The sequence below is a fragment of the Paramormyrops kingsleyae genome, unplaced genomic scaffold, assembly GCF_048594095.1.
Source record: "Paramormyrops kingsleyae isolate MSU_618 unplaced genomic scaffold, PKINGS_0.4 ups35, whole genome shotgun sequence".
NCBI classification, from domain to species: Eukaryota; Metazoa; Chordata; class Actinopteri; order Osteoglossiformes; family Mormyridae; genus Paramormyrops; species Paramormyrops kingsleyae.
Window position 1 is genome coordinate 27,036 of NW_027325973.1, and position 21,486 is coordinate 48,521.

Here is a 21,486-nt window from a genome sequence, read left to right on the forward strand (position 1 = left end):
CTGGCGTTAGGTGCCCGGTGGCGCGGCTGTGGTCTCCCTGGATCACGCGTGGACTCGCCGGGCGACACCTGCCAGAGGGGCTGGTGAGGGCTGAGCCGCGCCAGCTCCGTCGGCATCCCGCATGCTGGCGCCCGGCGGGGCGCAATTTGTGGGTATCGCTTCTCGGCCTTTTGGCTAAGATCAAGTGTAGTATCTGTTCTTATCAGTTTAATATCTGATACGTCCCCCATGGAGGGGACCACATATTAAACGGATTTTTGGAACAGGGAGCCGGAAGTGGGGCTTGCCCCGTCCGCTCCACGCATCGACCCGGTATTGCAGTGCTTCCGGGAATGGTGCACCTCTACTGCCCCCTGTTGTCGAAAGGCAGAACTGACTGACTGACTGACTGACTGACTGACTGACTGACTGACTGACTGACTGAGTGAGTGAGTGAGTGAGTGACTAATAGACTGAGTGCTGTGAGGGGGGGGGCCCTGTCTGTGCGTGGCCCCCGTTTCCCGCCGTTTTTCTTTTTTTTTTTTTTTTTTAAAGGAAGGTGACACACTGTTTGTGCGGTGGACAGCTGCGCTGAGGTAAGGCATGATGTCATCTTTGCCTTTTGAATTTCCCCTCATGTTTGTTAAAATGATTGCTGTCTTTTGAGAGGACAGGAGGACAGGGAGGAGTCGGGGCCCCGAGGACGGCGGCTGCGACGCCCCTGGGCATTCTACTCCGAGCGGGGGCGTCACGCAGGCCCGGCTAACGGCGACGGGCTTGGCGGCGGCCCCATATCGACTCGGGTCTCTCTTCATCCCGTATAAATCTTTTGCCTTTTACTAAAGATTTCCGTGGAGAGGGATAGCGATGAGTTCATGGTATTTTTGGAGGCTCTGCCCAAGCAGAGCTGCACTGCTGCTGTCAAAGGAAGACTGGGCCCGGCTTAGCGGCTGGCGTTAGGTGCCCGGTGGCGCGGCTGTGGTCTCCCTGGATCACGCGTGGACTCGCCGGGCGACACCTGCCAGAGGGGCTGGTGAGGGCTGAGCCGCGCCAGCTCCGTCGGCATCCCGCATGCCGGCGCCCGGCGGGGCGCAATTTGTGGGTATCGCTTCTCGGCCTTTTGGCTAAGATCAAGTGTAGTATCTGTTCTTATCAGTTTAATATCTGATACGTCCCCCATGGAGGGGACCACATATTAAACGGATTTTTGGAACAGGGAGCCGGAAGTGGGGCTTGCCCCGTCCGCTCCACGCATCGACCCGGTATTGCAGTGCTTCCGGGAATGGTGCACCTCTACTGCCCCCTGTTGTCGAAAGGCAGGACTGACTGACTGACTGACTGACTGACTGACTGACTGACTGACTGACTGACTGACTGACTGACTGACTAATAGACTGAGTGAGTGACTAATAGACTGAGTGCTGTGAGGGGGGGGGCCCTGTCTGTGCGTGGCCCCCGTTTCCCGCCGTTTTTCTTTTTTTTTTTTTTTTTTTTTTTTTAAAGGAAGGTGACACACTGTTTGTGCGGTGGACAGCTGCGCTGAGGTAAGGCATGATGTCATCTTTGCCTTTTGAATTTCCCCTCATGTTTGTTAAAATGATTGCTGTCTTTTGAGAGGACAGGAGGACAGGGAGGAGTCGGGGCCCCGAGGACGGCGGCTGCGACGCCCCTGGGCATTCTACTCCGAGCGGGGGCGTCACGCAGGCCCGGCTAACGGCGACGGGCTTGGCGGCGGCCCCATATCGACTCGGGTCTCTCTTCATCCCGTATAAATCTTTCGCCTTTTACTAAAGATTTCCGTGGAGAGGGATAGCGATGAGTTCATGGTATTTTTGGAGGCTCTGCCCAAGCAGAGCTGCACTGCTGCTGTCAAAGGAAGACTGGGCCCGGCTTAGCGGCTGGCGTTAGGTGCCCGGTGGCGCGGCTGTGGTCTCCCTGGATCACGCGTGGACTCGCCGGGCGACACCTGCCAGAGGGGCTGGTGAGGGCTGAGCCGCGCCAGCTCCGTCGGCATCCCGCATGCTGGCGCCCGGCGGGGCGCAATTTGTGGGTATCGCTTCTCGGCCTTTTGGCTAAGATCAAGTGTAGTATCTGTTCTTATCAGTTTAATATCTGATACGTCCCCCATGGAGGGGACCACATATTAAACGGATTTTTGGAACAGGGAGCCGGAAGTGGGGCTTGCCCCGTCCGCTCCACGCATCGACCCGGTATTGCAGTGCTTCCGGGAATGGTGCACCTCTACTGCCCCCTGTTGTCGAAAGGCAGAACTGACTGACTGACTGACTGACTGACTGACTGACTGACTGACTGACTGACTGAGTGAGTGAGTGAGTGAGTGACTAATAGACTGAGTGCTGTGAGGGGGGGGGCCCTGTCTGTGCGTGGCCCCCGTTTCCCGCCGTTTTTCTTTTTTTTTTTTTTTTTTTTTTTTTAAAGGAAGGTGACACACTGTTTGTGCGGTGGACAGCTGCGCTGAGGTAAGGCATGATGTCATCTTTGCCTTTTGAATTTCCCCTCATGTTTGTTAAAATGATTGCTGTCTTTTGAGAGGACAGGAGGACAGGGAGGAGTCGGGGCCCCGAGGACGGCGGCTGCGACGCCCCTGGGCATTCTACTCCGAGCGGGGGCGTCACGCAGGCCCGGCTAACGGCGACGGGCTTGGCGGCGGCCCCATATCGACTCGGGTCTCTCTTCATCCCGTATAAATCTTTCGCCTTTTACTAAAGATTTCCGTGGAGAGGGATAGCGATGAGTTCATGGTATTTTTGGAGGCTCTGCCCAAGCAGAGCTGCACTGCTGCTGTCAAAGGAAGACTGGGCCCGGCTTAGCGGCTGGCGTTAGGTGCCCGGTGGCGCGGCTGTGGTCTCCCTGGATCACGCGTGGACTCGCCGGGCGACACCTGCCAGAGGGGCTGGTGAGGGCTGAGCCGCGCCAGCTCCGTCGGCATCCCGCATGCTGGCGCCCGGCGGGGCGCAATTTGTGGGTATCGCTTCTCGGCCTTTTGGCTAAGATCAAGTGTAGTATCTGTTCTTATCAGTTTAATATCTGATACGTCCCCCATGGAGGGGACCACATATTAAACGGATTTTTGGAACAGGGAGCCGGAAGTGGGGCTTGCCCCGTCCGCTCCACGCATCGACCCGGTATTGCAGTGCTTCCGGGAATGGTGCACCTCTACTGCCCCCTGTTGTCGAAAGGCAGAACTGACTGACTGACTGACTGACTGACTGACTGACTGAGTGAGTGAGTGACTAATAGACTGAGTGCTGTGAGGGGGGGGGCCCTGTCTGTGCGTGGCCCCCGTTTCCCGCCGTTTTTCTTTTTTTTTTTTTTTTTTAAAGGAAGGTGACACACTGTTTGTGCGGTGGACAGCTGCGCTGAGGTAAGGCATGATGTCATCTTTGCCTTTTGAATTTCCCCTCATGTTTGTTAAAATGATTGCTGTCTTTTGAGAGGACAGGAGGACAGGGAGGAGTCGGGGCCCCGAGGACGGCGGCTGCGACGCCCCTGGGCATTCTACTCCGAGCGGGGGCGTCACGCAGGCCCGGCTAACGGCGACGGGCTTGGCGGCGGCCCCATATCGACTCGGGTCTCTCTTCATCCCGTATAAATCTTTCGCCTTTTACTAAAGATTTCCGTGGAGAGGGATAGCGATGAGTTCATGGTATTTTTGGAGGCTCTGCCCAAGCAGAGCTGCACTGCTGCTGTCAAAGGAAGACTGGGCCCGGCTTAGCGGCTGGCGTTAGGTGCCCGGTGGCGCGGCTGTGGTCTCCCTGGATCACGCGTGGACTCGCCGGGCGACACCTGCCAGAGGGGCTGGTGAGGGCTGAGCCGCGCCAGCTCCGTCGGCATCCCGCATGCCGGCGCCCGGCGGGGCGCAATTTGTGGGTATCGCTTCTCGGCCTTTTGGCTAAGATCAAGTGGATTTTACGCTCTTTTTATCGCTTTTAACGGACTGCGTCGGGTTTTTTAGAGGAAGGCACGGCAAACCTAATGCGTGACCAGTAGGTGGCTTGACCGCCGCTGCCACGGGGCGACCCGTGCCTTCCTTTTAGCCTTTTATCCCTGCTTTTATTTTCGTTTTTATTAGGCTGGGGATCCCGCAGTGGCTGGTGGCCTGTCCGCCGCCCTGCCGGGTGAACTGGTGTTTTTATTTTTTAGTTGCTTTTATAGTTTAGCATTCCTCGGCTCATCCCGGATTGGCGGACGGCGGCCGGACCACGGCGGACGTCGGGACCACGGCGGCAGGAGGACTCTGCTCCAGGAACGACGTCGGTGGACCATCCCGGATGTCGACGGCCGGCGGAGCTGCGAGGAAGCCCTTCAGCGGGCCGTGGCTGGTAGCAGGCGGTGGCCTGCGTAATACCGCCCGGTTCTGCTGGAGGGCCGAAGGGGAGGTAGGCACCTTCCCCGACCGCCTGGCCTTCATCCGGGAGGTGGCCTTCGGGGAGCTGGGCCTGCGCATGGAGGACATCCTGTGTGTGCAGCGGAATGGACCTTTCCAGTTCTTCGAGGTCACCCTGTCCACCGACGAGAGCTACACCAAGGTCCTGGAGCGGAGCAAGGAGAGGGCCCAGCACCCTCTCCTGGGACGATACACCGTTGAGCCGCTGTGGTGGCCCGACAAGCGGGTAATTACGGTACATTGTTTTAACCCGCATGTGTCCGGCGAAGCCGTCCGCCAGTTCTTGAACAAGTATGTGGACCTCCTGCCTGGCCACAAGGACATCCGGGATGAGCTGGGGATCTGGACTGGTCGACGCCAGTTCCAGGCCCGCCTGCGCCCGGACGCTAATGGGGCGGGCGGTTTTAGTCATCCCCCAGCCTATTTTAATCTACAGGGCAATAAGGCTTACTTGTTTTATTCCGGACAGCCTCCCTTCTGCCGACAGTGTCACACCTTTGGACATACTCTGGAGGGATGCGCCAACCTGCGCTGCCGCAACTGCCTGGAGCCGGGGCACATGGCCAGGGACTGCAAGGGCCCCCGTCGCTGCATCCACTGCAACGGTGAGGACCATCTGGCTCGTTCCTGCCCCCAACGGAAAACGTCATACGCCGACGCTCTGTTAGGCAGCAGAGCTGTCGGCAAGGAGAGTGGTGGGGGAGCGCAAGCCCCCACGTCCGGGCAGGAACAGTCGGCGGCGGGGGCAGGAGGAGATGCCCTGGCCGAGGTGGAGGAGGCCCCAGCGACAGCGACTGCAATGCAGGAGGGGTCTCCAGTCCTGGCTCCAGGTGTCAGCAGCAGGAGGAGAAAGAGCGGCGCATCCCCCCGGAGGAGGAAGAAGAGCAGAAGGGAGGCACAACCCGACGCATCCAGCCCTCCGGCTGCCACCTTGCCAGCAGTGGCGGCCGGGGACCAAGGCCGAGAGAGTCCCCCCTCCCCGACATTGGGGGCCCCCCATCTGGTGTGGGACTTGGGACAGTCCCCTGCGCCCCCCCAGGAGTACAGCAGTGTGCAGGACAAAGCAAATGAACAGGAGTACCTGGGGGGGCTGGAACTGGGGGGCCTTTTGGGTTTGACTGAGGAGGGGGGGCAGTAATGCGGTATTGTTTTTAATGGCTGGCTTTTATTATTTTAGTGTGTTGTTTGTAATTGTATTTTACCTTTTTAACATTTCATGGCCAATTTTAATATTGTCACCTTGAATGTCAGGGGTTTGAGGAACGTTTTAAAGCGCACATCTGTTTTTAATCAGCTGGCATCTTCTCCCTTCAGCATTTGTTTTCTGCAGGAAGTCCACCTCCGGGACCAGCGGGACGAGGCTCTCTTTTCACGACAATGGAAGAGGGGTAGATCCTACTGGAGCGTAGGTGGTGTCCACTCCTCAGGCGTCGGGATCCTTTTTGGCGACCGCGCCTTTGAAGAAGTAAGATCGTTTACCGTTCTTCAAGGTAGGGTTTTGGGGGTGGACGCCACATGGAGGGGACAGCGCCTCCGGGCCATATGTGTCTACGCTCCAGTGGAGGCCTCGTCCCGTATAACTCTCTTTGAAGAGTTGTCCCCGTTCTGTGTCACAGATCGACACTTGATTTTAGGAGGGGACTTTAACATCTCGTTGGAGGGTAGACAGGATGTCAGCTCTGGGCACTTTCGCCATTTTATTCGTTCCTTTAAACTTGTTGATGGTTTTAAGATATGCAACCCCAGCATGCCGGGCTTCACCTGGCACAATAGTCGCGGAGCCAGCAGTCGCATCGACTATATTTTAGCCTCACCCCCCGTTGTTTTTAAAAAGGTGTCCCTCTCCCCACAGTGGCCCACTGACCACTTGGCAGTGGAGGCCACTGTTTCCATAGACGCCCCTGAATATGGGGGTGGCTATTGGAAAATGAACCTGCAGATCCTGGAGGAGAGCGATTTTAGACACCTTTTTTTAGATCACTTCTCCGAGTGGCAGAAGGACAAGCCTACCTTCCCCTCCGTGGCTGAATGGTGGGAGAGTGTGAAGGATAGGATCCGAACCTTCTCCATGCAGTACAGCAAGCAGCGCAGGATGGAGAAGAAATTCTCCATTCTGCAGCTGGAGAGAAGGTTGCGGGATGAATACGCCGCTCACAACAACGGGGGCGCCATCGATCACGAGCGACTGCTTGGCATAAAGGGTGAGCTGAGGCGCCTGCATGAACAGGCTGCCTCGGCCCTAATGCTCCGCGACAAAATGTGCCTGTTGGAAAACAATGAAAAGTGCAACGCCTTTTTTTTCCAGAGAGCCAGGGAAGCCCGGGAGGAGAAGAGCTTTGTCTCTCTCCGTGCCTCAAATAGCAACAAGGTAACTACAACATCAGACATGCTGGAGGTTGCCAAATGGTTTTATTGTGATCTTTTTAAGGTTAGGGATACGGACCCGGTTGTAGGGGAGCGGTTCCTAGACAACATTTTACCTTGCCTTCCCAGTGACATTCGTGACGGCTTAGAAGCCCCCATCACCTTGGCCGAGCTGACCGCAGTGCTTGGCAAGATGAACCGCCGCAAGGTACCGGGCCTTGATGGGCTCCCGGTGGAATTTTATTCCACCTTTTGGGATGTCCTCGGGCCGGAATTACTGCAGGTTGTAGAGGACGTTCAGCGCCGGGGTTTGCTCACTAGGAGCATGAGGTCAGGGGTTCTTTCTTTGTTGCACAAGAAGGGCGATCGTGCCGACCTTGGCAACTGGAGGCCCCTGACCATGCTTTGTGTAGACACAAAGCTCATTGCAAAGACCCTTACAGAACGCCTGAAGAAGGCCATGGCTCATCTGGTTCACAGCGATCAGACGTGTGGAGTACCGGGTCGATCGGCGACGTGGAATCTCCATCTCATCCGCGACGCCATCGCCTGGGTGGAGGACAGGAACCTCCCTCTCCTGCTGGTCAGCTTGGACCAGGAGAAAGCCTTTGACCGGGTAGATCACCGCTTCCTGTTTCAAGTATTGGGTAAGTTTGGCTTTGGACCCAATTATCTGGGGTGGTTACACACTTTGTATAACGAAGTTGGAAGCCATGTTGTTATCAATGGCTTCCTGAGTGACTTGGTGCCCCAGCTGAGTGGAGTGAGGCAGGGATGTCCCCTCTCCCCCCTCCTCTACGCGCTCTATATAGAGCCACTGGCGTGCGCCATCCGCGCCCACCCCGGGGTCGATGGCCTTCTTATCCCAGGAAGCCGGGGGAAATCTGTTAGGCTGACCCAGTACGCGGACGACACCACCCTTTTCGTCTGCTCTGATCAGTCTCTCGGTCATGCCATGAGCCTTGTTCATGCGTTCGGTAGGGCCTCCGGCGCGACGCTCAACCTCAGTAAGTCGGTGGCCAAGTATTTCGGCAGCTGGAAGGCGAGGGAGGACGTCGCAGGGGGTCTCACCCTCTGTGACGGACCTCTCAAAGTGTTGGGGGTCAACTTCCTTTCGGATGGTGCCGCCCGTTTGAACTGGGAGGAGCGGTTGGCGATCGCCAGGCGGAAGATCGGACTGTGGAAGTCCAGGTCCCTGTCCTTCCAAGGTAAGGTTTTAGCCTTAAAAGTGGATATTCTTCCCACCCTGCTCTACCTTGCACATGTGTACCCTTTGCCCCGCTTCATGCGCAGAGGCCTGACGAAGGACGTTTTCAACCTCGTCTGGGGGGGCAGGTACGAGTACGTGCGTAGGGAAGTGATGTATCTCGGAAAGGACAGTGGGGGGAGGGATGTTATTGACTTTCCTCTCAAGCTTGACTGCCTGTTCTTCTCGCAGCTCTGCGCGCGCCTGGCAGCTCCCCTCGAGCACCCCCATCAGCACTTTGTGCGTCTGTGGCTGGCTCTCCCCATGAGACGTCTGGTGGCGTCGTGGACCAACCTCGGCCCCAAGGCTGAGACCCTGCCGGCCCACTACAGCCACGCTGTTAAGTGGAGTAAGTCTTTTCCGGCAGGTGTCAAGACAGAGGCCTTGACCAAGCATAGAGCGCTTTACAGTGCTTTGCTTGGTCATAGGGATACTCGGGCCATGCTGGGCCTGGAGGAAGGCACATGGGCGAGAATCCAGCCTAAGGGTTTGGATCACAGGCTGCAGGACCTGAACTGGCAGTGCCTTCATGGTAAGCTGCCAGTCAGGGACGTCTTACATAGGCATAAGCTGACCAGACACCCCCGCTGCCCCAGGCCCGAGTGCAGCGAGGATGAGACCATCAGGCACGTGTTTTGGGACTGTGGGCATGCACAGAGAGTTTGGGGGTTGGTAGCGGGCCTGTGTGGACGTGTGGACCCGCAGCCCGGTCTGACCTACGACAAGGTGTTGAAGGGGCGGGACCCCAACCTCCATAACCCCTTCGGCCCCTGGATGTGGCTGCTGGTCAGCATTACCAAGCGAGAGCTGTGGAATGCCAGGACCGCGCTCATCCGCAGAGGGGTTCATCTGGAGGCACAAGGGGTATTCCGTAAAATTCGGGCCGACTTGGGTTTCAGGATGGAGACTGACGTCATCCAGCGGGGCTATCACGAGGCCAAGGAGAGGTGGAAGGGCCTCTTTTGGCTTTAGCCCCGTGTTGTTTAGGTGGTGACGCTCCATTCTACAGGGTGGACATGACGCACCTTTCTGGAGCACACAGAAGGTACTTTGGGTTTTAGGTAAGTGTGCTTGGTTTTTGTGCGTGTGTTGTATTTCAAATATTTATTTATTTATTTATTTTTTTTAAATAATTGCATGTACAGAACTTATTGTGCACTACTGGTTGATCACTTTTAGCACGTGTTTATTAATATTAACATTATTTATTAACATTTTAACTTGTTTGATGTGCTTTGTGTTTGTGATTAACCGTATTTTATGCCCGAAGTCACAGATTTTATGTGTGTGAGGATGGTATATAACCCTGTTTTAACCCGACCCTTGTGTTTGAAGTTTGAGGTCTGCGGGTCTGTTCCTCTTTTAAGGTTTTAACTTTTTAATGACTTGCATTTGAGGTGACATTTTATTTGTATAAATGGCCATATCAATGTAATTAAAGGTTATTTGTTTGGAATTTTAATTGTTGATTGTATTGTTTATATATAGTTCTGCATATTTTGCTTGTTTAATTCTATTTTAATATATATTATTAACGTTTGGTTGTACAGGCATTGATGTGTATAACTTGGAAAATTTCAACCTTTTACATTGTTGTTATGTTGCTTTATGATGAGTACTGTTTTTGCAGGAAGAGGTTGTTTTAATATTCCGTGTTGACAATGCCATGTTTTAAAAGTGTGGTTTTTATTCAATGTCTTAAATTGCTTGTGTTAATGTGTGTGCAGAACTGTTAAATAAAGTATTGAAATAAAAAAAAAAAAAAAAAAAAAAAATCTGTTCTTATCAGTTTAATATCTGATACGTCCCCCATGGAGGGGACCACATATTAAACGGATTTTTGGAACAGGGAGCCGGAAGTGGGGCTTGCCCCGTCCGCTCCACGCATCGACCCGGTATTGCAGTGCTTCCGGGAATGGTGCACCTCTACTGCCCCCTGTTGTCGAAAGGCAGAACTGACTGACTGACTGACTGACTGACTGACTGACTGAGTGAGTGAGTGAGTGACTAATAGACTGAGTGCTGTGAGGGGGGGGGCCCTGTCTGTGCGTGGCCCCCGTTTCCCGCCGTTTTTCTTTTTTTTTTTTTTTTTTTTTTTAAAGGAAGGTGACACACTGTTTGTGCGGTGGACAGCTGCGCTGAGGTAAGGCATGATGTCATCTTTGCCTTTTGAATTTCCCCTCATGTTTGTTAAAATGATTGCTGTCTTTTGAGAGGACAGGAGGACAGGGAGGAGTCGGGGCCCCGAGGACGGCGGCTGCGACGCCCCTGGGCATTCTACTCCGAGCGGGGGCGTCACGCAGGCCCGGCTAACGGCGACGGGCTTGGCGGCGGCCCCATATCGACTCGGGTCTCTCTTCATCCCGTATAAATCTTTCGCCTTTTACTAAAGATTTCCGTGGAGAGGGATAGCGATGAGTTCATGGTATTTTTGGAGGCTCTGCCCAAGCAGAGCTGCACTGCTGCTGTCAAAGGAAGACTGGGCCCGGCTTAGCGGCTGGCGTTAGGTGCCCGGTGGCGCGGCTGTGGTCTCCCTGGATCACGCGTGGACTCGCCGGGCGACACCTGCCAGAGGGGCTGGTGAGGGCTGAGCCGCGCCAGCTCCGTCGGCATCCCGCATGCCGGCGCCCGGCGGGGCGCAATTTGTGGGTATCGCTTCTCGGCCTTTTGGCTAAGATCAAGTGCTGCTTTTTGGAGGGATTTTTATTGCCAGGTTTTTTAGTGGAGGCAACAGCGAACCTAAAGCGTGACCAGCAGGTGGCTTGACCGCCGCTGCCACGGGGCTAGCTGTTGTCTCCTTTTAGCGCTTTTTTTTATTTTGGGTAGCCCTTGCAAGCCTAACGTGCAGGTTCGGGTGGCTTGACCGCCGTTCCCGCAGGGTGAGCTTGGGGTTTTATTTCCAGCTTTTATTAGTTTAGGCACCCAGCTAGGACACGTCGACTCCCTGCCCGGCTCCCGAGGACTCTCTTGCCCACCATCGCCAGGATGTCCGGGAGCCCACACAGGACCGTCGTAGTCATCCGGCATACAGCAGCCTTCAAGTGGACTCACCAGGAGGAACCGGAGAGTTTCCCGGAGAGACTGTGCTTCATCCGGGAGGTGCTCTTCGGCCTCCTGGGACTCACCATGGAAGACATCATCTGTGTGCAGCGCAACCAGTCTTCGGCCTTCTTCTATGTGACTTGCACTACGGAAGAGGGCTACAAGAGGATGTTGGCTGCATGCAGCCGCTTGGAGGAAGAGCTTCGCCGGATGTTCTATGACGTGGAGCCACTGTGGAAGCTGGACCGGAGAGTGATCACCGTCCACGTCTTGGACCCCTTCGTTCCAGCTGAAGCGGTGGCTGCCTTCCTGGGCAGGTTTGTCGACGTGGTCCCTGGGCACAGGGACGTGAGAGACCAGCTGGGTGTCTGGACTGGGCGCAGGCAGTTCCGGGTGTGCCTGCGCCCCGACGCTAGCTCCCCTGACGGGTATAGCCACCCACCTGCTTATTTTATTATAGGTCGTTGCAAGGGCTACCTTTTTTACTCCGGGCAACCCTCCTCCTGCCGCTTGTGCCACGGCCTGGGCCACACCGCGGACTCCTGTACCACCATGAAGTGCTGGAGATGCCTGGACGTCGGTCACCTGGCGAAGGACTGCAAGGGCCCCCTCCGGTGTAACCTGTGCAGAGGTGAGGACCATCTGGCCCGGAGCTGCCCTCAGCGCAAACCGTCCTGGGCCGACGCCGTTGCTCGGGGTTCGGCTGTGGACGGGGCCCGACAGCAGGCACTGCCGGGCTGCGCTGAGATGCACGGGGGAGCCGAGAGGGGAGCTGAGAACAGCGAGGAACAGCCCTTCGCCGGTGCCGATGGGGAGTCCACGGCTTCCAGCGCTTCGGTGGAGTCCCCTGGTAAGGGTCAAGTGGCCGTGGCTGAAAAGCGCGCAACCTCTCCCTCCAGGTTTGTCCAATGCAGGAGGAGGAAGAAGGCCCGGAGGAACGAGGACACTGCTTTAGGCCGAGAAGCGATCTTCCCCTTAGAGCTAATTGATCTGCAAAGTGTTTTGGTCTCCCCCCAAGAGAGACGTTTTTATGCAGGGCAACAGGACTTTGCTAATGAACGCTCTTTTTTAGTTGCTGCCGAGTCGGGGGGGGACCTTAGTTTTAATGGGGATATTGTTGATGATGATAGTGTTTTACCTTTTTAAACATTTTAGGATTTCTGCTGTATTTATGTATTTAATACTGTTTTAACGTGTGTTGTAATGGTGTTGTAGGGTTGAAGTATTTTAGAAGTTTTATGTATGTGGTATTATATGATTGTTTTATAATATGTGTTATATATGTTGTTGTTTTATGATTGAATAGGTTAGGAGTGTGATTTATATGTGTATTTCTTTTAGTGTTGAAGTTAGCTTATTATGGGTAGTGTGATAAATGTCTTTATAGTTTTATGTGTTGGTTTTAGATTGTATGCAGAAATGTTGATTAAAGATGAATTAAAAAAAAAAAAAAAAAAAAAAAAAAATCTGTTCTTATCAGTTTAATATCTGATACGTCCCCCATGGAGGGGACCACATATTAAACGGATTTTTGGAACAGGGAGCCGGAAGTGGGGCTTGCCCCGTCCGCTCCACGCATCGACCCGGTATTGCAGTGCTTCCGGGAATGGTGCACCTCTACTGCCCCCTGTTGTCGAAAGGCAGAACTGACTGACTGACTGACTGACTGACTGACTGACTGACTGACTGACTGACTGACTGAGTGAGTGAGTGAGTGAGTGAGTGACTAATAGACTGAGTGCTGTGAGGGGGGGGGCCCTGTCTGTGCGTGGCCCCCGTTTCCCGCCGTTTTTCTTTTTTTTTTTTTTTTTTTTTTTTTAAAGGAAGGTGACACACTGTTTGTGCGGTGGACAGCTGCGCTGAGGTAAGGCATGATGTCATCTTTGCCTTTTGAATTTCCCCTCATGTTTGTTAAAATGATTGCTGTCTTTTGAGAGGACAGGAGGACAGGGAGGAGTCGGGGCCCCGAGGACGGCGGCTGCGACGCCCCTGGGCATTCTACTCCGAGCGGGGGCGTCACGCAGGCCCGGCTAACGGCGACGGGCTTGGCGGCGGCCCCATATCGACTCGGGTCTCTCTTCATCCCGTATAAATCTTTCGCCTTTTACTAAAGATTTCCGTGGAGAGGGATAGCGATGAGTTCATGGTATTTTTGGAGGCTCTGCCCAAGCAGAGCTGCACTGCTGCTGTCAAAGGAAGACTGGGCCCGGCTTAGCGGCTGGCGTTAGGTGCCCGGTGGCGCGGCTGTGGTCTCCCTGGATCACGCGTGGACTCGCCGGGCGACACCTGCCAGAGGGGCTGGTGAGGGCTGAGCCGCGCCAGCTCCGTCGGCATCCCGCATGCCGGCGCCCGGCGGGGCGCAATTTGTGGGTATCGCTTCTCGGCCTTTTGGCTAAGATCAAGTGTAGTATCTGTTCTTATCAGTTTAATATCTGATACGTCCCCCATGGAGGGGACCACATATTAAACGGATTTTTGGAACAGGGAGCCGGAAGTGGGGCTTGCCCCGTCCGCTCCACGCATCGACCCGGTATTGCAGTGCTTCCGGGAATGGTGCACCTCTACTGCCCCCTGTTGTCGAAAGGCAGAACTGACTGACTGACTGACTGACTGACTGACTGACTGACTGACTGACTGACTGAGTGAGTGAGTGAGTGACTAATAGACTGAGTGCTGTGAGGGGGGGGGCCCTGTCTGTGCGTGGCCCCCGTTTCCCGCCGTTTTTCTTTTTTTTTTTTTTTTTTTTTTTTTTTTTTTTTTTTTTAAAGGAAGGTGACACACTGTTTGTGCGGTGGACAGCTGCGCTGAGGTAAGGCATGATGTCATCTTTGCCTTTTGAATTTCCCCTCATGTTTGTTAAAATGATTGCTGTCTTTTGAGAGGACAGGAGGACAGGGAGGAGTCGGGGCCCCGAGGACGGCGGCTGCGACGCCCCTGGGCATTCTACTCCGAGCGGGGGCGTCACGCAGGCCCGGCTAACGGCGACGGGCTTGGCGGCGGCCCCATATCGACTCGGGTCTCTCTTCATCCCGTATAAATCTTTCGCCTTTTACTAAAGATTTCCGTGGAGAGGGATAGCGATGAGTTCATGGTATTTTTGGAGGCTCTGCCCAAGCAGAGCTGCACTGCTGCTGTCAAAGGAAGACTGGGCCCGGCTTAGCGGCTGGCGTTAGGTGCCCGGTGGCGCGGCTGTGGTCTCCCTGGATCACGCGTGGACTCGCCGGGCGACACCTGCCAGAGGGGCTGGTGAGGGCTGAGCCGCGCCAGCTCCGTCGGCATCCCGCATGCCGGCGCCCGGCGGGGCGCAATTTGTGGGTATCGCTTCTCGGCCTTTTGGCTAAGATCAAGTGTAGTATCTGTTCTTATCAGTTTAATATCTGATACGTCCCCCATGGAGGGGACCACATATTAAACGGATTTTTGGAACAGGGAGCCGGAAGTGGGGCTTGCCCCGTCCGCTCCACGCATCGACCCGGTATTGCAGTGCTTCCGGGAATGGTGCACCTCTACTGCCCCCTGTTGTCGAAAGGCAGAACTGACTGACTGACTGACTGACTGACTGACTGACTGACTGACTGACTGACTGACTGACTGAGTGAGTGAGTGAGTGACTAATAGACTGAGTGCTGTGAGGGGGGGGGCCCTGTCTGTGCGTGGCCCCCGTTTCCCGCCGTTTTTCTTTTTTTTTTTTTTTTTTTTTTTTTTTTTTTTTAAAGGAAGGTGACACACTGTTTGTGCGGTGGACAGCTGCGCTGAGGTAAGGCATGATGTCATCTTTGCCTTTTGAATTTCCCCTCATGTTTGTTAAAATGATTGCTGTCTTTTGAGAGGACAGGAGGACAGGGAGGAGTCGGGGCCCCGAGGACGGCGGCTGCGACGCCCCTGGGCATTCTACTCCGAGCGGGGGCGTCACGCAGGCCCGGCTAACGGCGACGGGCTTGGCGGCGGCCCCATATCGACTCGGGTCTCTCTTCATCCCGTATAAATCTTTCGCCTTTTACTAAAGATTTCCGTGGAGAGGGATAGCGATGAGTTCATGGTATTTTTGGAGGCTCTGCCCAAGCAGAGCTGCACTGCTGCTGTCAAAGGAAGACTGGGCCCGGCTTAGCGGCTGGCGTTAGGTGCCCGGTGGCGCGGCTGTGGTCTCCCTGGATCACGCGTGGACTCGCCGGGCGACACCTGCCAGAGGGGCTGGTGAGGGCTGAGCCGCGCCAGCTCCGTCGGCATCCCGCATGCCGGCGCCCGGCGGGGCGCAATTTGTGGGTATCGCTTCTCGGCCTTTTGGCTAAGATCAAGTGTAGTATCTGTTCTTATCAGTTTAATATCTGATACGTCCCCCATGGAGGGGACCACATATTAAACGGATTTTTGGAACAGGGAGCCGGAAGTGGGGCTTGCCCCGTCCGCTCCACGCATCGACCCGGTATTGCAGTGCTTCCGGGAATGGTGCACCTCTACTGCCCCCTGTTGTCGAAAGGCAGAACTGACTGACTGACTGACTGACTGACTGACTGACTGAGTGAGTGAGTGAGTGAGTGAGTGACTAATAGACTGAGTGCTGTGAGGGGGGGGGCCCTGTCTGTGCGTGGCCCCCGTTTCCCGCCGTTTTTCTTTTTTTTTTTTTTTTTTTTTTTTTAAAGGAAGGTGACACACTGTTTGTGCGGTGGACAGCTGCGCTGAGGTAAGGCATGATGTCATCTTTGCCTTTTGAATTTCCCCTCATGTTTGTTAAAATGATTGCTGTCTTTTGAGAGGACAGGAGGACAGGGAGGAGTCGGGGCCCCGAGGACGCCGGCTGCGACGCCCCTGGGCATTCTACTCCGAGCGGGGGCGTCACGCAGGCCCGGCTAACGGCGACGGGCTTGGCGGCGGCCCCATATCGACTCGGGTCTCTCTTCATCCCGTATAAATCTTTCGCCTTTTACTAAAGATTTCCGTGGAGAGGGATAGCGATGAGTTCATGGTATTTTTGGAGGCTCTGCCCAAGCAGAGCTGCACTGCTGCTGTCAAAGGAAGACTGGGCCCGGCTTAGCGGCTGGCGTTAGGTGCCCGGTGGCGCGGCTGTGGTCTCCCTGGATCACGCGTGGACTCGCCGGGCGACACCTGCCAGAGGGGCTGGTGAGGGCTGAGCCGCGCCAGCTCCGTCGGCATCCCGCATGCCGGCGCCCGGCGGGGCGCAATTTGTGGGTATCGCTTCTCGGCCTTTTGGCTAAGATCAAGTGTAGTATCTGTTCTTATCAGTTTAATATCTGATACGTCCCCCATGGAGGGGACCACATATTAAACGGATTTTTGGAACAGGGAGCCGGAAGTGGGGCTTGCCCCGTCCGCTCCACGCATCGACCCGGTATTGCAGTGCTTCCGGGAATGGTGCACCTCTACTGCCCCCTGTTGTCGAAAGGCAGAACTGACTGACTGACTGACTGACTGACTGACTGACTGACTGACTGACTGACTGACTGACTGACTGACTGAGTGAGTGAGTGAGTGACTAATAGACTGAGTGCTGTGAGGGGGGGGGCCCTGTCTGTGCGTGGCCCCCGTTTCCCGCCGTTTTTCTTTTTTTTTTTTTTTTTTAAAGGAAGGTGACACACTGTTTGTGCGGTGGACAGCTGCGCTGAGGTAAGGCATGATGTCATCTTTGCCTTTTGAATTTCCCCTCATGTTTGTTAAAATGATTGCTGTCTTTTGAGAGGACAGGAGGACAGGGAGGAGTCGGGGCCCCGAGGACGGCGGCTGCGACGCCCCTGGGCATTCTACTCCGAGCGGGGGCGTCACGCAGGCCCGGCTAACGGCGACGGGCTTGGCGGCGGCCCCATATCGACTCGGGTCTCTCTTCATCCCGTATAAATCTTTCGCCTTTTACTAAAGATTTCCGTGGAGAGGGATAGCGATGAGTTCATGGTATTTTTGGAGGCTCTGCCCAAGCAGAGCTGCACTGCTGCTGTCAAAGGAAGACTGGGCCCGGCTTAGCGGCTGGCGTTAGGTGCCCGGTGGCGCGGCTGTGGTCTCCCTGGATCACGCGTGGACTCGCCGGGCGACACCTGCCAGAGGGGCTGGTGAGGGCTGAGCCGCGCCAGCTCCGTCGGCATCCCGCATGCCGGCGCCCGGCGGGGCGCAATTTGTGGGTATCGCTTCTCGGCCTTTTGGCTAAGATCAAGTGGATTTTACGCTCTTTTTACTGCTTTTAAAGGATTGCGTCGGGTTTTTTAGAGGAAGGCACGGTGACCCTAATGCGTGACCAGTAGGTGGCTTGACCGCCGCTGCCACGGGGCGACCCGTGCCTTCCTTTTAGCCTTTTATCCCTGCTTTTATTTTTGTTTTTATTAGGCTGGGGATCCCGCAGTGGCTGGTGGCCTGTCCGCCGCCCTGTTGGGTGAACTGGTGTTTTTATTTTTTAGGTGTTTTTATAGTTTAGTGATCCTCGGCTCATCCCGGATTGGCGGACGGCGACAGGACCACGGCGGACGTCGGGACCACGGCGGCAGGAGGACTCTGCTCCAGGAACGACGTCGGTGGACCATCCCGGATGGCGACGGCCGGCGGTGCAGCGAGGAAGCCCTTCAGCGGGCCGTGGCTGGTAGCAGGTGGTGGCCTGCGTAATACCGCCCGGTTCTGCTGGAGGGCCGAAGGGGAGGTAGGCACCTTCCCCGACCGCCTGGCCTTCATCCGGGAGGTGGCCTTCGGGGAGCTGGGCCTCCGCATGGAGGACATCCTTTGTGTACAGCGGAATGGCCCCTTCCAGTTCTTCGAGGTCACCCTGTCCACCGACGAGGGTTACAGCAAGGTCCTGGAGCGGAGCAAGGAGAGGGCCCAGCACCCTCTCCTGGGACGATACACCATCGAGCCGCTGTGGTGGCCCGACAAGCGGGTAATAACTGTCCATTGTTTTAACCCGCATGTGACCGCCGAAGCCGTCCGCCAGTTCCTGAACAAGTATGTGGACCTTCTTCCTGGCCACAAGGAGATTCGGGATGAGCTGGGGATCTGGACTGGTCGACGCCAGTTCCAGGCCCGCCTGCGCCCGGACGCTAATGGCGCGGGCGGTTTTAGTCATCCCCCAGCCTATTTTAATCTACAGGGCAATAAGGCTTACTTGTTTTATTCCGGACAGCCTCCCTTCTGCCGACAGTGTCACAGCTTCGGACACACTCTGGAGGGATGCGCCAACTTACGCTGCCGCAACTGCCTGGAGTCGGGGCACATGGCCAGGGACTGCAAGGGCCCCCGTCGCTGCATCTACTGCAACGGCGAGGACCATCTGGCTCGTTCCTGCCCTAAGAAGAAAACGACGTATGCTGACGCTCTGTCGGGTAATGGAGCTGTCGGCAAGGAGAGTGGTGGGGGAGTGCAAGCCCCCACATTAGGGCAGGAACAGCCGGCGACGGGGGCAGGAGGAGAAGCCCTGGCCGAGGTGGAGGAGGCCCCAGCGACAGCGATGCAGGAGGGGTCTCCAGTCCTGGCTCCAGGTGTTAGCAGCAGGAGGAGAAAGAGCGGCGCATCCCCCCGGAGGAGGAAGAAGAGCAGAAGGGAGGCACAACCCGACGCTTCCAGCCCTCCGGCTGCCACCTTGCCAGCAGTGGCGGCCGGGGACCAAGGCCGAGAGAGTCCCCCCTCCCCGACGTTGGGGGCCCCCCAGCCGGTGTGGGACCTGGGACAGTCCCCTGCGCCCCCCCAGGAGTACAGTATTGTGCAGGACAAAGCAAATGAACAGGAGTACCTGGGGGGGCTGGAACTGGGGGGCCTTTTGGGTTTGACTGAGGAGGGGGGGCAGTAATGCGGTATTGTTTTTAATGGCTGGCTTTTATTATTTTATTGTGTTGTTTTTAATTGTATTTTACCTTTTTAACATTTCATGGCCAATTTTAATATTGTCACCTTGAATGTCAGGGGTTTGAGGAACGTTTTAAAGCGCACATCTGTTTTTAATCAGCTGGCATCTTCTCCCTTCAGCATTTGTTTTCTGCAGGAAGTCCACCTCCGGGACCAGCGGGACGAGGCTCTCTTTTCACGACAATGGAAGAGGGGTAGATCCTACTGGAGCGTAGGTGGTGTCCACTCCTCAGGCGTCGGGATCCTTTTTGGCGACCGCGCCTTTGAAGAAGTAAGATCGTTTACCGTTCTTCAAGGTAGGGTTTTGGGAGTGGACGCCACATGGAGGGGACAGCGCCTCCGGGCCATATGTGTCTACGCTCCAGTGGAGGCCTCATCCCGTATAACTCTCTTTGAAGAGTTGTCCCCGTTCTGTGTCACAGATCGACACTTGATTTTAGGAGGGGACTTTAACATCTCGTTGGAGGGTAGACAGGATGTCAGCTCTGGGCACTTTCGCCATTTTATTCGTTCCTTTAAACTTGTTGATGGTTTTAAGACATGCAACCCCAGCATGCCGGGCTTCACCTGGCATAATAGTCGCGGAGCCAGCAGTCGCATCGACTACATTTTAGCTTCACCCCCCGTTGTTTTTAAAAAGGTGTCCCTCTCCCCACAGTGGCCCACTGACCACTTGGCAGTGGAGGCCACTGTTTCCATAGACGCCCCTGAATGTGGGGGCGGCTATTGGAAAATGAACCTGCAGATCCTGGAGGAGAGCGATTTTAGACACCTTTTTTTAGATCACTTCTCCGAGTGGCAGAAGGACAAGCCTACCTTCCCCTCCGTGGCTGAATGGTGGGAGAGTGTGAAGGATAGGATCCGAACCTTCTCCATGCAGTACAGCAAGCAGCGCAGGATGGAGAAGAAATTCTCCATTCTGCAGCTGGAGAGAAGGTTGCGGGATGAATACGCCGCTCACAACAACGGGGGCGCCATCGACCACGAGCGACTGCTTGGCATAAAGGGTGAGCTGAGGCGCCTGCATGAACAGGCTGCCTCGGCCCTAATGCTCCGCGACAAAATGTGCCTGTTGGAAAACAATGAAAAGTGCAACGCCTTTTTTTTCCAGAGAGCCAGGGAAGCCCGGGAGGAGAAGAGCTTTGTCTCTCTCCGTGCCTCAAACGGCGACACGGCAACGACAACATCAGACATGCTGGAGGTTGCTAAACTGTTCTATTTTAATCTTTTTAAGGTTAGGGACACGGACCCGGTTGCAGGGGAGCGGTTCCTAGATAATATCTCACCTTGTCTTCCCAGTGACATTCGGGACGGCTTAGAAGCCCCCATCACCTTGGCCGAGCTGACCGCAGTGCTTGGCAGGATGAACCGCCGCAAGGTACCGGGCCTTGACGGACTCCCGGTGGAATTTTATTCCACCTTTTGGGATGTCCTCGGGCCGGAATTACTGCAGGTTGTAGAGGATGTTCAGCGCCGGGGTTTGCTCACTAGGAGCATGAGGTCAGGGGTTCTTTCCCTGTTGCACAAGAAGGGTGATCGTGCCGACCTTGGCAACTGGAGGCCCCTGACCATGCTTTGTGTAGACACAAAGCTCATCGCAAAGACCCTTACCGAACGCCTGAAGAAGGCCATGGCTCATCTGGTTCACAGCGATCAGACGTGTGGAGTACCGGGTCGATCGGCGACGTGGAACCTCCATCTCATCCGCGACGCCATCGCCTGGGTGGAGGACAGGAACCTCCCTCTCCTGCTGGTCAGCTTGGACCAGGAGAAAGCCTTTGACCGGGTAGATCACCGCTTCCTGTTTCAAGTATTGGGTAAGTTTGGCTTTGGACCCAATTATCTGGGGTGGTTACACACTTTGTATAATGAAGTTGGAAGCCATGTTGTTATCAATGGCTTCCTGAGTGACTTGGTGCCCCAGGTGAGTGGAGTGAGGCAGGGATGTCCCCTCTCCCCCCTCCTCTACGCGCTCTATATAGAGCCGCTGGCGTGCGCCATTCGCGCCCACCCCGGGGTCGATGGCCTTCTTATCCCAGGAAGTCGGGGGAAAACTGTTAAACTGACCCAGTATGCAGACGACACCACCCTTTTCGTCTGCTCGGATCAGTCTCTCGGTCATGCCATGAGCCTTGTTCATGCGTTCGGTAGGGCCTCCGGCGCGACGCTCAACCTCAGTAAGTCGGTGGCCAAGTATTTCGGCAGCTGGAAGGCGAGGGAGGACGTCGCAGGTGGTCTCACCCTCTGTGACGGACCTCTCAAAGGGTTGGGGGTCAACTTCCTTTCGGATGGTGCCGCCCGTTTGAACTGGGAGGAGCGGTTGGCGATCGCCAGGCGGAAGATCGGACTGTGGAAGTCCAGGTCCCTGTCCTTCCAAGGTAAGGTTTTAGCCTTAAAAGTGGATATTCTTCCCACCCTGCTCTACCTTGCACATGTGTACCCTTTGCCCCGCTTCATGCGCAGAGGCCTGACGAAGGACGTTTTCAACCTCGTCTGGGGGGGCAGGTACGAGTACGTGCGTAGGGAAGTGATGTATCTCGGAAAGGACAGTGGGGGGAGGGATGTTATTGACTTTCCTCTCAAGCTTGACTGCCTGTTCTTCTCGCAGCTCTGC

At 55.6% G+C, this 21,486-nt stretch overlaps 18 non-coding genes and 2 pseudogenes across 18 annotated transcripts; all 20 read left to right on the top strand.

The window, feature by feature from the left end:
* The first annotated feature begins 154 nt into the window (after window positions 1-154).
* Window positions 155-346, top strand: LOC140586084 (U2 spliceosomal RNA). The gene has a single exon (XR_011987965.1). It is a non-coding gene; the product is annotated as a U2 spliceosomal RNA (small nuclear RNA).
* Window positions 347-774: 428 nt separating this feature from the next.
* LOC140585800 (U5 spliceosomal RNA) lies at window positions 775-888 on the top strand. The gene has a single exon (XR_011987738.1). It is a non-coding gene; the product is annotated as a U5 spliceosomal RNA (small nuclear RNA).
* Window positions 889-1,083: 195 nt separating this feature from the next.
* On the top strand, window positions 1,084-1,275 carry LOC140586095 (U2 spliceosomal RNA). Its single transcript, XR_011987969.1, has one exon. It is a non-coding gene; the product is annotated as a U2 spliceosomal RNA (small nuclear RNA).
* A 447-nt stretch (window positions 1,276-1,722) lies between these two features.
* On the top strand, window positions 1,723-1,836 carry LOC140586127 (U5 spliceosomal RNA). The gene has a single exon (XR_011987991.1). It is a non-coding gene; the product is annotated as a U5 spliceosomal RNA (small nuclear RNA).
* Window positions 1,837-2,031: 195 nt separating this feature from the next.
* Window positions 2,032-2,223, top strand: LOC140586106 (U2 spliceosomal RNA). Its single transcript, XR_011987970.1, has one exon. It is a non-coding gene; the product is annotated as a U2 spliceosomal RNA (small nuclear RNA).
* Window positions 2,224-2,658: 435 nt separating this feature from the next.
* On the top strand, window positions 2,659-2,772 carry LOC140586128 (U5 spliceosomal RNA). The gene has a single exon (XR_011987992.1). It is a non-coding gene; the product is annotated as a U5 spliceosomal RNA (small nuclear RNA).
* Window positions 2,773-2,967: 195 nt separating this feature from the next.
* Window positions 2,968-3,159, top strand: LOC140586117 (U2 spliceosomal RNA). Its single transcript, XR_011987981.1, has one exon. It is a non-coding gene; the product is annotated as a U2 spliceosomal RNA (small nuclear RNA).
* A 404-nt stretch (window positions 3,160-3,563) lies between these two features.
* On the top strand, window positions 3,564-3,677 carry LOC140586130 (U5 spliceosomal RNA). The gene has a single exon (XR_011987994.1). It is a non-coding gene; the product is annotated as a U5 spliceosomal RNA (small nuclear RNA).
* Window positions 3,678-9,699: 6,022 nt separating this feature from the next.
* On the top strand, window positions 9,700-9,926 carry LOC140586035 (U2 spliceosomal RNA; annotated as a pseudogene).
* A 413-nt stretch (window positions 9,927-10,339) lies between these two features.
* Window positions 10,340-10,453, top strand: LOC140586131 (U5 spliceosomal RNA). Its single transcript, XR_011987995.1, has one exon. It is a non-coding gene; the product is annotated as a U5 spliceosomal RNA (small nuclear RNA).
* Window positions 10,454-12,422: 1,969 nt separating this feature from the next.
* Window positions 12,423-12,659, top strand: LOC140586065 (U2 spliceosomal RNA; annotated as a pseudogene).
* A 443-nt stretch (window positions 12,660-13,102) lies between these two features.
* Window positions 13,103-13,216, top strand: LOC140586132 (U5 spliceosomal RNA). The gene has a single exon (XR_011987996.1). It is a non-coding gene; the product is annotated as a U5 spliceosomal RNA (small nuclear RNA).
* A 195-nt stretch (window positions 13,217-13,411) lies between these two features.
* Window positions 13,412-13,603, top strand: LOC140586129 (U2 spliceosomal RNA). The gene has a single exon (XR_011987993.1). It is a non-coding gene; the product is annotated as a U2 spliceosomal RNA (small nuclear RNA).
* Window positions 13,604-14,047: 444 nt separating this feature from the next.
* On the top strand, window positions 14,048-14,161 carry LOC140586133 (U5 spliceosomal RNA). The gene has a single exon (XR_011987997.1). It is a non-coding gene; the product is annotated as a U5 spliceosomal RNA (small nuclear RNA).
* Window positions 14,162-14,356: 195 nt separating this feature from the next.
* LOC140586140 (U2 spliceosomal RNA) lies at window positions 14,357-14,548 on the top strand. Its single transcript, XR_011988004.1, has one exon. It is a non-coding gene; the product is annotated as a U2 spliceosomal RNA (small nuclear RNA).
* A 447-nt stretch (window positions 14,549-14,995) lies between these two features.
* LOC140586134 (U5 spliceosomal RNA) lies at window positions 14,996-15,109 on the top strand. The gene has a single exon (XR_011987998.1). It is a non-coding gene; the product is annotated as a U5 spliceosomal RNA (small nuclear RNA).
* A 195-nt stretch (window positions 15,110-15,304) lies between these two features.
* Window positions 15,305-15,496, top strand: LOC140586151 (U2 spliceosomal RNA). Its single transcript, XR_011988015.1, has one exon. It is a non-coding gene; the product is annotated as a U2 spliceosomal RNA (small nuclear RNA).
* Window positions 15,497-15,919: 423 nt separating this feature from the next.
* LOC140586135 (U5 spliceosomal RNA) lies at window positions 15,920-16,033 on the top strand. Its single transcript, XR_011987999.1, has one exon. It is a non-coding gene; the product is annotated as a U5 spliceosomal RNA (small nuclear RNA).
* A 195-nt stretch (window positions 16,034-16,228) lies between these two features.
* On the top strand, window positions 16,229-16,420 carry LOC140586162 (U2 spliceosomal RNA). Its single transcript, XR_011988026.1, has one exon. It is a non-coding gene; the product is annotated as a U2 spliceosomal RNA (small nuclear RNA).
* A 440-nt stretch (window positions 16,421-16,860) lies between these two features.
* On the top strand, window positions 16,861-16,974 carry LOC140586136 (U5 spliceosomal RNA). Its single transcript, XR_011988000.1, has one exon. It is a non-coding gene; the product is annotated as a U5 spliceosomal RNA (small nuclear RNA).
* Window positions 16,975-21,486: the final 4,512 nt, after the last annotated feature.